Source organism: Pseudopodoces humilis, chromosome 7 (assembly GCF_049639895.1).
Source record: "Pseudopodoces humilis isolate 2021_Gansu_Grassland_sample_001 chromosome 7, ASM4963989v1, whole genome shotgun sequence".
NCBI lineage: Eukaryota > Metazoa > Chordata > Aves > Passeriformes > Paridae > Pseudopodoces > Pseudopodoces humilis.
In genome coordinates this window covers 41,214,761-41,229,270 of record NC_142206.1, presented here as the reverse complement: position 1 = coordinate 41,229,270, position 14,510 = coordinate 41,214,761, and the positions used below count along the sequence as shown (strand labels likewise).

Here is a 14,510-nt window from a genome sequence, read left to right as displayed (position 1 = left end):
ATTAGTCCAGAAACACGGGGGTGTACAGGGTTGCAGGTAGAAAAATGAAGCAATAACGTAAAGGCAGAAATTTCAATATATGGTCTACCCACTGTAAGTCTTAGAGGGAAGATACTAAAACAGGGTCAGAAAAAAAGTCAGAAAACATGCAGAGGAAAATTATTTTTCCTCTTTGTGGCCTGTGAATGCACACTGAATGCATGAGATTTGCCATTGAAACTGATTTGCTGGATAATTTCTATGAAGCATTTTCAGTGTGTGTAAGCTTTGCCTTGAATATTCAGTGCCCTCTTTGTTTTGTTGATACATCAGCATATGTTTCTTCTCTCTGGTTGGGTGGGCACTAATCCAGAGAATCAGATTTCCAATTAAAAATAAGGCATGTCTTTTATGCGAATGCAATTTTTCATAATTTGTCTTTCCCTTGAAGCATCCTGCCAGCAAACTCATTTGCTAGGGGATTCACGGACAGCTGGAGTAGCAAAACATCAAAACAGTCTTGGGAGCATTGAGATGACTAAGCTGGGGTTCCCAGTATGCCTACGCTCATCCAGCCTTAGCATCCCACTCTGGCACAGGTGGGATTACTGACTTCAGCTGGCCAGAGGGGAGCCAGGGCATGGGGCTGTTGATGGAGCAGCCTGTGGCCACACAGAAAAGCCAGGCTGAGGACTTAGACCTAGAAAACAAGCATCTATGCTACCTGACTGCCTCTACATCCTTCTTCCATTACAAGTAGATCATGGCCAGGCTGTGGAAGGGAAAATCAAGGATTGCTGTACCAGGGAGATCAGGTTCATGCCCTGGTGTGCACAGGATCAGGCAGGCAGGCAAACCTCCAGCATCCCACCTTGCAGGACTGCAGTGACCGACCTTGCAGGACTGCAGTGACAGGGAGGGCAGGAAACCCGAGCCACTGCCACTGCCACATGGCTAACCAAGAACCTCAGGATGGGAAAAAGCTCATCAACAGCCTGCACTGAGCTCAGCACACACCCTGGCAGTTTTGGCACCACAGGGCATGGTGACCTCTCCATTTCTGTCATGTGTGTGCATGGGAGAACAGGCACACCATGGGCCATCTGTCCCCAAGGGGTATGAGCACAGAGGGGATTGGACCAGAGACACAGCCCTCCAAAACTCCACAGAGGTTCAAGGCATTCCTCTCTGGCTCTCCCTTTAACCTTCCCTTTTAAGATTAATGGCCTTGAGGTCCAAAAAGCAAAGAGAGGATCTGGCTGCTCATGGTCTGTGAGGTGACCACCTGTGGGGCAGCAGCCTCCCCAGGCAAGGCTCATTGACATTGGTGTGAGTGCTGTGCCCACACTCTCTCAGACAACCCATCAGCAGAACACCCCATCCTATCACCAGTAGGACATGGGACATAGACCAGCCTGTTCTGTTAGCCTGTTGCAAATTAGACGCATCTTTCAAACAAGGAGAACCATACCACAAGCAGCAGCACGGCTTGTGGGCTATGGAGGCTGGGGTTAGTAAGGTTTGGAGGTAAAGGACCACTCTGCAGCAACAGATGACCCCTATCAGGTAAAAAACACCTGCTCAAATATTAGTTTTGTCATTGTCAATGAAGATATGGTCACTCAGAGAAGTCATGAGGACTCATGTTTCATTGATCCTACTCCAGCTCCCACACACACCCACCACTCAATGAGAAAATGAATGTGAGTGCATGACTGCTTAAAAAAAACCTGCTTAAAAATGGTATAAACTTCATCTTCCCTACCAGTAAGTTCTGGCACTGCTCTCTCACTGAGGAGTACAAAGCCAGGCTCACTGCCAGCCAGGGCAGGAAGAAGCCAACCTATGAGCCCACCCAGGCCCTGGGGATGCAAACCCCACAGTGCTTCCCCTCAGTGGTGAGCCTGCCTTTGGCACTGCTGCTCCTACCCCCAGTGCTTCACCATTCCCAACCTGCCTTGCCAACACTGCTCACCTAATAATGTAACCCACTAGGAAGCTGAGACCGACCCCATTTTGGGGAGCTAAGAAGTTTATCTGCACTCAGGATTGGCAGGCTGCCACTACCTTCTGGAAACCCTGTGCAGGGTCATGCTGCCCCAGGGACTCACCTGTAACCAATACATACCCCTCCCCTGCTGTGTGTCCCTGTGGTGGCTGCCACATCACCCACAGCTCCCTGCCCTCCCCTTCTTCCCCAGCACCGCCACATAGGGCGGGTTTTTGGCACTTGCACAGACTAAATTCCATGAAGTTTTTGAACGAGAAGGCATCTCAGTCGCCCCTGGGACTCTCTGCAGGACAATGGTTGTGGCCTTCCAAACAGCCACCTGCATAAGCCCCTTCTCCTGCGGGTATGCTGTGGACTGAGCAGGCCAACGCTGACTTGCTGCAGTGTTCCCTGGCAGAATAAAGCCAAATCCCAGGCAACGGAGAGCAAACAGTGCTTACAATGAGATCTACAGCCAGGGAGATTTGTTTGGGCCAGTGCGTGGGAGTTGCTGTGCAGAGAGCAGCTCTTCTCCAGCCTCCTCCACACATGTGCGAGCCAGCAGCTGCTGGAGCCAGCACACTGAGCCTGGGAAGGAAGAATTGGAGCGGAATTTATTTATTCCACCCCCAGCCATTTTTGCCACATTTGACTAAGCTGCCAGTGCAGGTTGGCTCTAACCCATGTTTGGTTTGCATTTCACTCTCCCACTGTGCACACAGCCCCTCACACCACACTTTGTGTGTGCAGTGCACCAAGCAAACATGAGCTAATGGGGCTGCAAGCTCCCCAGAGTATCATGCACCCTTGTCCTCTGATAAAACTTAAACCAACACCCTTCAGCACTAAGGATTACCTGGACCAGGACCAACCCAAGCAGAGGGCAGGGTGCTGCTGGGCTGCTGGTAGGTGATGGCTGGGAGCAGAGAGAAAGGAAAGGGGCCTTAAAATAAAGATGGGAATAGACTTTTTTTAGACCTTGTAGTGACATAATTTTAAACTAAAAGAAGGTAGATTCAGACTAGATATAAGAAAGAAATTTTCTAAGTTGAGGATGGTGAAACACTGCCACAAGTTGCAGATGCCCCATCCCTGGAAACATTCAAGGTCAGGCTGGACAGGGCCATGGGCAAACTCATCAAATTAAAGATGTCCATGCTCATTGCAGGGGCATTGGGCTAGAAAACATTTAAAGGTCCTTTTCAACCCAAACTTTTGTATGATACTAAGACAAAGCCAGGGTTAACTTCAAAGAATGGAGACCCAGGTAGCTCACATGTGGCAAAGGGGAAGGTATCATCCCTACCTATACACATGCATACACTCACATCCATCCAAAAAACAGTATTTCAGGAAAACAGTAAAGAGACACCCTGGTGCCATCAGACCCCTGCTCCAAGCTGGGCTGCTGCATGCTGTTCACAGTCCCCAGAGCAACCCCTGCACTTGCAATTAATTAATGATGATACATGCAGATGAGAACAACTCTCAGCCCCTCCTGCCTGTACGACTGAGGGACACGGCAGCAGTTGGACCAAGGGAAGGGCCTGAACTTCCCTGCAAAGGATACTTTGGGGCTCCTTATTGCCTGCCAGCTCCAAGACTACAGCATGTGCCCTTAAGCACAGCCTGCTTTGCAGAAGGAGCTCCCATTTGGCACTGAAGATCAAGGAAGACACCTCTCAGCATGGCTGCAGCTGTGGTGGGATATCAGGCAATTACAGCCAGTTTGCTTCTTCTCCCACCCAGGTTACAGTGCTCACACAGAGGATTTTAAGGTCTTTGTGAAGAAAAGTGCCACCTTCACTGGGAAAAACACTCCCTTGTGGAAATCTGTACAGAAACCAGAAGTAGCTGTGCCTTGGTCAGGGCCCAAACCGAAGCTGACACCGTGAGTCACAGGCATCTTTCACAATGCCACAAGGTGCTAGGTGCACTTTGGTTCCTGGAGACAGGAAACAAGACAGGATGGAAACAGGGACAAGGCAGCTCTTTCTTCCCCAAGTCCCTTCCACTGTTTGGGGAGCATGTAGCTGAGGGAGGTTTATCTGATGCCTTTTATAAAGCAACCTGCTGCAGAGACTGTTAGCCATGGGAGAAGCCAGCCTAGCTGGAGCCATCATGAAGAAACTCTACCTGAGGGAAGAGGGAAGGAGACTGGCAAGGAGAGGAGCTGGGCTGTGCATGGAAGGGATGCAGACTGGGAAGCCCAGCATCACACTGTTTGAGCCAGGCAATTCTGGTTGCTTGGCATCCCAGTGTCCTGCCTGGCCAGGACAGCATGACACACCTGGGGATGTCAGGGACCACACTGTTGAGTTGGTGGAGAAAGGAGGCACATTTCAAGCCCAGCCAGCCCTCCTCATGGCTGATGCCCATCAGCCTGCTGTGCAGTGTGGAGTGAGCACACATGGCGGGCTACCAGGGGCCTGGCACTCATGCTGCTGGGCACAGATCTGCTCCATTCCAGCCTGCTGCTTCCTGACAGGAACTTGGGAGCACCCTCCCACCGAGAACCCTCATCCCACTCCTTCCTAGGGGCCAATGGGCAGTGCTATGGCTATCCTGTTGATCCCCTTCTTCCAGACATGCACTGCTCTGGGGGATGCCCTGGAGCCTGGCTGCCACCTGCCTCTCCATCCTTCACCCCTGCCCATCTTCAAGCAGTCACAACATCCTCCACAGCTGACTGCTGCAGAAGCAAAGAAACATTCCTGCCCTGTCCAGCTCCCCTCTCTGCAAGCACAGAAGCTTCTTCCTGAGAGCAGTGGATTACAACACTACACACACACGTGCATGCACACACACACACACACAAAATATTATTTTAGAGCATCTAAAATCTATAGCAGAGCTAGAACATTTCTATTGCCTGTACTTGGTGCCAAGAGCAGAGTGAGGGCTGGACTGCAACAGGAGCCCATAAGCATAATCACTCACCAATCCTGGCCTTGACAAGGCTTTCCTCCCACCTCTGCCCAGCTTCCAAGCAGACTTTGGTGACACCATATGACTGGGATGAATCACACTGCCCTGGGAGCTGGCAGCAGTGGGTTGCACATGTGGGGATGGCCCCAGCAGCTGCCAGTCACATCCAGCTATGCTCGTTGCATCCAACTGTGCCAGAGGGATTAGCACTCAGCACACTGGTTTGAGTCAATAGTGCATCAAAGGGAAGGGAAAGCTTTTGATGGCGTACACCATGCGGGGCAATCCTCGGGCTGCTTTTCATTGGGGAGATGGAGGGAGCAGGTAGTCTCTCCTCTACTCGCTGGGGCACTCATCCAGCTGTCTCTGCAGCCCACACAGCTTTTGGGGGAGATGAGAGGAAAACTGCTGCTGCAGCCAGGAAGGAAGGCAGCTCTCCCAGGCACATGTGGAGCTGCAGACATGTGGCTCTGCAAAGCATGACTGTTTTGACCTCCTTCTGAAACAGATACTCATGTATGGCGACAAGACTTGCCCCCATCATTTGCATCATCCCCGGGAATTCCCCTTGCCCACAACACCCAAGCACAGCTACAGTCATGTACCTGCTGCAGAGCACAACAGAGCCGAGCAGAGCCGAGCAGGCAGCCCATCACACCCACCAGCCTGCTCTTATCTCCTCCAAGGAAAGGATTTGGGGAGTCAAATGGCCCTGGAGCACCAGAGACAAGAAGGAAATCATCGGACTTTTGGGAAAAGAACTGGGGTTCATGATCCCCCCCCCGCTTCCAAACCCCCAATCCAAACCCTAACCCTAACCTATCACAGGCAGGTGGCCCAGCACAAGGGAGGAATGGGACACAGATGGTCAGCAAACAGACTCTGTTGTGCCAGTGCTGCAGGCTGGCACTGCCTGCACCCACTGCGCTTCTGTCCTGCCCCGTTCTGCCTATACCCATGGGCCAGCAGCTGCCCACACCAGCGCAGGGGGCGTCGGGAGCGATGGAGAAAAACAAGAATTTTTTTTTTCCCTTCAGGCAGAGAAGGAAGTGTCACATCTGGACATGTACAGCAGCCAGGCTGGGAAAGGGACAAGGCACTGGGAGAAGAGAAGCCGTGGGCTGGGAGGCACAGCATCGCCCAGAGGATGTGAGACAGATGGCAGATTTGGCAGCGGGGTGGTCACAGAGCAACCTGCAAGCTTTTTCTGCTGCAAGGGCACACAACACAACACTGAGTAGGGGCTGCCAGCCCAGCCTGGCAGGTTTGCTGGGGGGGTTGCATCCTTTCAAACATGCTACATCCAAAAGGCTGCATCAGAGATGCTTCATGCAATTCAACCTTGGAAAAACTGTCTAGGATCAGGGGGAAAATGGGAGGGAAGGCAGAGAGATTGTCCCTGGCTTCTCTTCACAAGCCTACCTTCCCTGCACAGGGCCACACAGGCAGCTCAGGGAAGGGCTGGCAGCCCTTGTGCTGCTAGATGCCCCATATTTGCCCACTCTGCCAGAAGCACAGGGTCCTCAGGCAGCCACTCCCTGCCCTCCACATAAACACTGCTCAAGTGGAACAGAAAAGACTGGGAAATTAAACACAAGACACTGCAGAAGATGGCTGCAAAACATTCACATTCACATCTCCTTGTCCTTCCAGGGCAGCTTGGGTACAGCAGAGCCAGCACTAACAATACAGCTGGCTGATGATATCTGGGGACCCAGTGTCAGCAGGATGTTATCTCTCTCTGATCCCACCACCCCCCCCCCCACCCTGCAGGGATCAGTGTCCCAGCAAGAGCCACTGCAAGCCTCTCCACAGCCCAGCAGCTACTGAAGCCTTACCCCAATTAGAAGGAATCAGGCAGGCTCTGTGTCCACTTTGGAAGAGATGTTTTGGGATGCAGCATTGATATGGAGGTGCTTGTGGAATGGCTGGGTATCCTGGCCCAGTCCCAGACCAGGCTCCTGCTTTATGCTTCTCATTTCCTACATCCCAATGTTCTCATTTCCTGCATCCCCATCCAGTACATCCCAAATTGCCACTGTGTCCTGCGGCTCTGCACTGAGCACCCTGAGAACCTGATCCAAACATTTGGCCTCTGCAGCACCAGCAAGTCATTTACTAAATGAATGAGGGTCTCCATCTCCTCATGCACTGTGTGACTGACGTAAGGGGCAGTTTGGTGCTCACTGTGCTTCATGGCTGCTGTCCCTGCTCTGGGAAGCATCTCTCCACCTCGAAACACCTCCAGCCAGTTTGGGAAAACACAAGGTGTGAATGTATGAGACCTCAGCACAGCTGCCACCTCCCAGACTGGCTCCCTGGGGCAGCCAGCACTTCCAGTAAAGCATGGACACATCCTGCAGTGAAATACTCCTCTGCTTCACTATTGGCAGCAGCACACTTGCGCTCACTAGAGACAAAAATCTGTACAACCACAGATGTTATGGAGGTTCTGGCTCGTCCCAACATCCTGGTGCCAACCACAGCTCTGGGAGGGTGAGCAGAACAGACAGCCCAGAGTGGTGGGCACTAACATTTAAGTGAAGTTGAATCCCACACTGTTGCTTTTTCCCCGGGGATACACCGATACCTGCAGGACACACTGGTCTCCAAACCCTGCCCAGCTGCTTTCCATGCTTCTCCCAGCAGCACAGCTCCATCACAGAGCACATGAATGTCGTGCTGGAGGGAGGGGACCAAGGAGTAACAAAAGCCAGGTGTGAGGAGCCACAGGAGGACGCTGGAAAGGCTCCTCCTAATGCGCACCATGTCATGGAGAGAGCCAGTGTTAAATGAGCTGCAGGACCAGACTGAACCCGAGAGCTCCCACAGCACTGCTGCTGTGCAGAGCACCAGGCTGGCCACACACAGGACATGGCCACAGAACCCATCTATCCAGCTCAGCTCTGTTCAGCTGAAGGGAGATACCTGCTGACACAAACGAGGTGCGCTCTGAGGAACAGAGAGCTTTCCCCAGGGTGTTCAGGGAGCACACCAGCCTGCAGCATTGAGAGCAGGACTGGAGATAAGGGTCAGCAGAGTCACATGAAATACCTGTGCAGCTCTTCTCCTGCCCCAGGGGATGGAGAGAACACAGCACTGGCACAGAGGGCTCCCATGGGCAGCTGGGGAGATGGATGGATACCCCTGAGTACCACTCCCAGCTTGGACTTCTAAGGCTACATATGTGCAGAAATGTATGTTACCTCCAGGATACCTTCCATAAAACAAAAACAAAACAAACAAAACACAAAACAACAACAAAAACCAAAACACCCCCCCCTAAAAAACAAAACAAACCAAAAAACCACAAAAAAATCCCACCAAAACACTCCCAAAAAGCAAAAAAACAAGGCCCAAAGAAGTGGAGTGGCATCTCTTCTCTGCTGAAACAAACTGCAAATGCCTTTTAAGAGGGCTGGAAATTCACCTTCTCATTATGGAGGGAAAGAAATCCCTGAAGTTTAGCTCTGTGCAGGGACTATCCAAAAAAACAGCTGGTCCTTCAGACACATCTGCCAGGATGAAGGAATCCTGAAACCTGGAGCACACATAAAGCTATACTCCTCAAAGTCTATGGATGTATCTAAGATAAGACTTAGGGCATGGTCATAGTTTCTCTAAGTTTGGTTACTAAAGTTTTCCACAGCTAGCTTTTTCCAGCCCAATGTGTAGGATATCAGAGGACCGTATTAGCAAAGACATCCATCCTCTGACTCCTGAAATGACTGAACAAAACATCAAAGTCTTTAAAATGCACAATTCTCAGGAGGCTACACAGCCACTAGCACAATCACTATCAATATTCCCTTTGTTTGGGGTTACTTTGTTCCTTAAGGAAGAAATTGATGAAATTTCATGGAAGAAAATATAAGAAATTAAAAACCTGGATAAAAGAAAATTAAGCTTGATGAAAACCTCCCAGCAGAAAAATCAAATGAAACTGCTTGATGAGAAGATTAGCAACAGTAATATGAAAGGAAAAAGCAATAAAGAGGACTTGGAACCAGAACAAATAAAAGAATTATGACTCTTGGAAACATACACCTGACCGAAAAGTAATCAGATTTTTCTGAACTAAACACTTTTTAAAGAGACAGCCACTTTAAAATTGGAAATTCTTAAAACCTACATGATAAGACCTCAGATCCCTCTCATCAGTGAAAAATAAGTCACTAGAAATTTATGCAGTATGTCCTTGCTGCCAGATCTGCTCAGTGGTTGAGAACCTGGAGCTAAAGCCTGATGAACTGCAAAAGTGGCTCTGACAGCAGCAACCTTTTTTGAAAGTAGAGGGGGAAAAATGTTTCCATTAACTTAGAACATGGATTAGTTTAGTAAAAGTTCCGAAAAATTACTGCAGGTTAATGCAGGAAAGCCTGGTTCCCTTTCAAAGCCTAATGAAGATGAACTGTAAGAGGATAATCTGTATTAGTTCTGAATTCTTAAATGTCAAAAATAATCAGGTTATATCACCGGCTATATTTTGTATCTCCTATAACAAAATTTTGTTCCTATAATATAGTATTATAATAATACAATATAGGATAGCAGCATAGTATTGTTAAATTCATTACATATATAAATAATATCTTCATAAAACTATTCTCTTTTCTGGATTCATACATTTTAAGCAGTTTTATTTAAACAACTAGAAACAACCTTTTAAATGCTCACGTTCTGCATTATCAATTGGACTTCACTTTCCATTGAAATACAGATGGACTAAATTTATAATAAATAATTAAGTGATTATCTAGATCACTCAACATTCTGTAATGCAAGAAATACAGATATTAAGTATCTCAAAAACCATATGTTAGCTATAAACCCACTCACTTAAGCACAGTGCAGCCTCCTTCTCAGCCCTAAGCATCACATCATGCTCACCACTGAGAAACAACTTGTCCTTAGGAAAAGAGCAGAAGTGTACAAACACAGTGAGATTGAAAACAGGTGCTTAGGTCGTGGCTTTCTCATCATTAACTTAAGTCCTGACTTTAATTCATCCATCCTATTCAGCAGCAGGTCAAGAGCCAAACAAGGCACAGACCAAGTTTACTCTGAAGTCTGTAAGGTTTGGTTCCTTTTTCTGTCCTCTTTGCCATTATACTTCCACAGTTCTGCCCTCCCTGAGAAAAGCAGCCCAGAAACACAATGAATATTGCATGTCCCAAGTCCTGGCAGTCTCCTGGTCTTGTAGAGACCTCCAGAATGCTTCTTGCAGACAAAGGGAAGCAAGGCAAACTTCAGCTTCTGATCATTTCTCTAATGCTGCCTTGGGGATTACCCCATGGTGACTGAATTTGTCAGAAGATAGGAAAAATAACCTCAGAAGCACTGAGGCTGAAGGGAAGTCCCGTAGTCCCACCTTCCTTCTCAAAGTAATGTCAGCTAGAATAGGTTCCTCAGGGCTGTGTCCAGGCAGGTTTTGAACATCTCAAAGTATGAACATTCTACTCCAAACCACAGCCGTGCCAAGAAGACCATCCCAATCTGCTGTTGGAACCAGATTCTCCAGCCAGGTGTGTCCCAAGCCCCACATTACTAGAAGCTGTCCCAATGCTGGCTGGGATCCTAGCTGCACAGGTGCCTGTGGTCCGTGGCCAGCCACTTCCATGCCTCAAGAGTCACCCCCCAGCTTGCCAGCCCTCACACCATCTCAGCACCTCAGCCTGTGCCACTTCCGTGCTGTGCCACCTTAGTGTGGCCCACCCTGCTGCATGGGTAGCACAGCAAGAGGATTCCTCTAACAGGGTCGCCTTGGCTTGGCCAGTACAGAGGCCCCAGACCTTGCCTCAGGATACCACAGGCTCACTTTGGCAGCAGCTGGGAGCCACTCCCCAGCTACATTTCCAAAACTTATTTCCCCTAAGTCCCACACACCCAGCTTCTCTGAATTTTGGTCTCCCCTTGCCCATCCAACACAGCACATTAAGGGGCTCATTGTCTCAATATCCCTCACCTCCTGCCACCAACTCCCAGCTAATTACAAAGTGTTCTCCAATGCAGCAGGGCCACAGCACTTTCCTATCTCTGGTAGGGGAACTCAAAATTACATGATGACATATTCTTCCACCTCTCACAAGCTACCTTTTAACACTTGGGGGTGCAGTGGAGCTTGTCTTTGTTCAGATCCTGTCCTCGTCTCTGTTCAGCCACAAATCTGCAGATTACAAGACACAAGGCTGTGGTGCTGGGGAGTGGGGAATCAGGTCACCTGAAGTTTTCACATGCTCCCACTGAACAGGAGCACTGAATCTCTCTGCTCCAGTACTCCATTTTAAACACATCTTTATTTAAGATCAAACTATGACTGCAAGGAGCCCCTCCTTGGTCAAAATGGTAACCCCAGCTTCTCATGGGGATTCATCACTGATTCCAGTATTGAAATGTTTCTATACAGTGGTGTTCATGCTCCTCGGAGGCTGGACAACATTGTGTTAGGTAAGGGTGACACAGGGACCAGGGCAGCAGGCTGGGAGAGGTAAGTCTGTGCCCCCCTCCAAGCAGAGAGACCCAGGGGACTTGCCGTGCCCTTTCTCACCCATTAACCAGCAACAATAGTGCCCCGGGTGATGGGAAGGGCTGTGCACCGCTCTGTCTGTCCCATTGTTGCAGGAATATTGCGAGCAAACTGCTGACATTGTCCCCACCTAATAACAAGGTGTGATCACAGTCTAATTACCAGTCTCAGACACATTTGAAGCAGTAACTTCAAACAGCCGTGAAGGGATATTTAGGCACCTTAAAGTGCAGGTACATGCCAAGCAGGATCTTTTAAAGCTCTAAGTTCTCTTGTAACAGCTGGTTAGGGACTGAATGTGCTCAAGTCATGGCTGAAGGAAATGAGGACTGGAGCTGCTTCTCCTGAAATAATCTCAAAGCAAACCTGCTTTTGCTCTGGGCACAGCGCATCAACAATTCAGTGTTTTCTTCAAACTTGGGGCTAAGTACACAAAATATATTTACAGCAGCTAAAGTAAGAAACACAGGAGTGACAACAGTAGAAGGCTTTGGTGTTTGTAAGACTTGTGGAGGAGTCAGCATTTGCACAGCACACTGATGTTTGCCAAGGAGTTTAGGTGATTGATTAGTTTAATATCAATTGAATTCACTTGTGGGTGTTACAAACATTTCTCCCTCTTTGTGAGAAAGCTCTCGAAGTCTCTTAAGATGAGAGTATTTCCTGCAAGGACTATTTTAAAGCAGAGACATCCTTTTACAATTCTGCAGATGCAGGCTCTTAAGCTGTGTGTGAAATCTACCTTATGTCCCCATGGGCCAGAAGTCTCTGCATGCAAGGAGGACAGTATTTACTGGCAAGGGTCTACACACACCCGTGATCTGCATCCCCAGCAAGCACCACTATTTCTTCCCTGCACAGGACCACCCAGGCTTACCATCGGCAGCAGCCACCAAACCAGAGATGAAATAGTTAACCTCAGGGAAAGCTTTGGAGAGTCATTACAGAGCAATTCAAATGTTATCATGTAAAAAAATAATAATAATAAAAAAATAAAGCTGAAAGGCATTGGAATGGAGTGTCAGGAGCCAGCATGGAGCCATGCAAAGAAGGCAGAGGTTTAAGCTCACAGGGAAGCCAGAAAAGCCCATATGTGCTATGGAGTCAGAGGCTGCAGGGGTGCTGGTGGCCTCCCTGCTTTTATTTATTACTTATTTGTTTGCCAGCGGCTCTTCGCCAGGATACTTTCAACAAACACTTCCTGAAAGAGCTGCTTCTGCCTCTCTCTCCATCTGTTGCCCAGTCTTTGACCACACTTTGCAGGGAAGCAAGGAAGGCAGTGAAGCCAAGGCTCTGGTCTGGTATAAGAGTCACTTTCCTATTTTTCCCCACTTTCTCCCACCTCCCCTCTGAATAAATACTGCAAACCACTACAAAAGCACCTTTTCTCCCAAATGGCATATTTTGTTGTCTCTCTTCTGCTCAGACAGAAGACTGATCAGCAGCCTGACCAGTCCTACAGAATTGTAAATCTCCACATGGGCAAAGTGCTTTCTCATACCTTGTTTCCCCACCCAGTTTTCCCTTCATACGCTGCTCCCCTGTGAACTCTCTGAAAGGGGCTGGCATGTACATCAGTCCTGGAGATGGTGGCTAAGCAGTTAAAAGGAAAAAGATGTTCATGCAGAAATAATATCTGTCAGCCAGACAAAGGTCTTTCTTTCATTCTCCTGGAAAACACTCTGTTCAGAAGGTTTCTGAATAGCAAACTCACTGTGCAGCACTGCTGCTGCTAGTGAGGATGGGGAAGCAAGCAAGGGAGAAGGCAGGGCCTTCATCCATGGACAAATCTGGATGAAGTCGTAAAGGGGGGGAGAGAATCTTGGCCAGAGCATTAGATTGCCCTGACCTACCAGCCCTCCCAAAATCATCAGTATAACAAAACTGGAGGGAAAAATGGGGAGAGGTTCCCCCTCCTCTTCCCTCCCAGCACAAAGCATATCTAACACCCTCAGGTGTAGCTCCCAGAAGAAGGATCCTGTGGCCAGGATGACGTGGGGACTGAGCACAAGCCATGACACGACACAGCGATGGGGTGACATTTTATGTCACATCACGGGCCAGTGGTGTAGGCCAGTGCATGTGCACTGTGAGAGGACACTGAGGGGCTGGGGCTCACTCCCTCCTTCTGCCATCAACTTGCTCCAGCAGTGCAGGGAAGCCCCTGTGCCTTGCTGGGCCGCAGCCACCCATCAGGCGGGCAGGCGCAAGCATTAGTTATAAACACTTTGGTACACGGTCCAAGATGAAGGCGGGCAAACAGTGTCTAAACAGAGCCAAGTACCCAGAAATCTCCCACAACACCGACCCAAACCCGTCCGTGCCTCCCGGCCCCGCAGAAGGGCGAGCTGTCCCAGGGCTGCCCGAGGAGATGCTGCCTTACCCGCCCAGCGAGCATCCCCCGCCGCAGTCGCACCCGGCAGGCGCAGCTCAGCGTGGGCGGGCCGGGCTCAGTCCCACGCACGCTTCCTCCCCACCCCAAGCACCAGGTCGTGCGCCCGGGTCCGCCCTTCACCCCCGGGCACCTCAGTCCCGCTGGCTGGAGCCCCGCTGCCCGCCGGGCCCCCAGCCCGCTGCCGCTCCCGTCGAGCCCCGCAGCCCGGCTCCCGTCCTGCCGCCGCCTCCCGCCCCGCACTGACCTGCTGGGGGCCCCGGCCCCGCTCGCTCCGGGCCCTGCGCCCTCCGCCTCCCTCCTCCCCTCCCCGCGCTCGCCTCGGGCTGCCCGGCAGCGGCCCGGGCCCGGCTCCGGCAGGGGAAGGGCCCGGGGCCGCCGCCGCCCCCCCCCCCCCCCCCCCCCCCGCGGCGGCGAGGCCGTGGTGGAGGGGCTGCCCCCCCCGCCTCACCGGCGCTGGGCCGGGGCCTGCGCTGCCGGAGCTCCGCGCCCCGCCTGGGGAGCCGCAGCCGCCTCCCGGCCCGCGGCGGGGTCGGGCAGCCCCCGGCGCTCTGCCTACCGTGCGGGCCGTGGCATCCGTGAGGGGAGGAGGGGGCGGGGCGGCGGCGCTCGGAGCGGAGAGCGGGCGGGGAGCTGCCGGCAGAACGCCTGGGTGCGGGCTCTGCGCGTCTCAGGCTATTTCTGGGCGTGAGGCT

The 14,510-nt window shown here is 50.8% G+C and overlaps 1 protein-coding gene across 4 annotated transcripts in view; it reads right to left on the bottom strand.

Annotated features, from left to right (window-relative positions):
• Nucleotides 1-14,510, bottom strand: part of TMEM63C (transmembrane protein 63C) — a 32,353-nt gene extending 17,843 nt beyond the window's left edge. The window contains exon 1 of one of the 4 annotated variants that reach the window (XM_005520236.3): nt 14,375-14,510. The gene's annotated coding sequence lies outside the window, so the exon portion shown is untranslated. Of the gene's footprint in view, nt 1-2,090; nt 2,111-12,924; nt 12,945-14,062; nt 14,096-14,374 lie in introns of those variants that run through there. The other 3 variants (XM_014249723.2, XM_088058145.1, XM_088058146.1) reach the window with 3 other exon arrangements.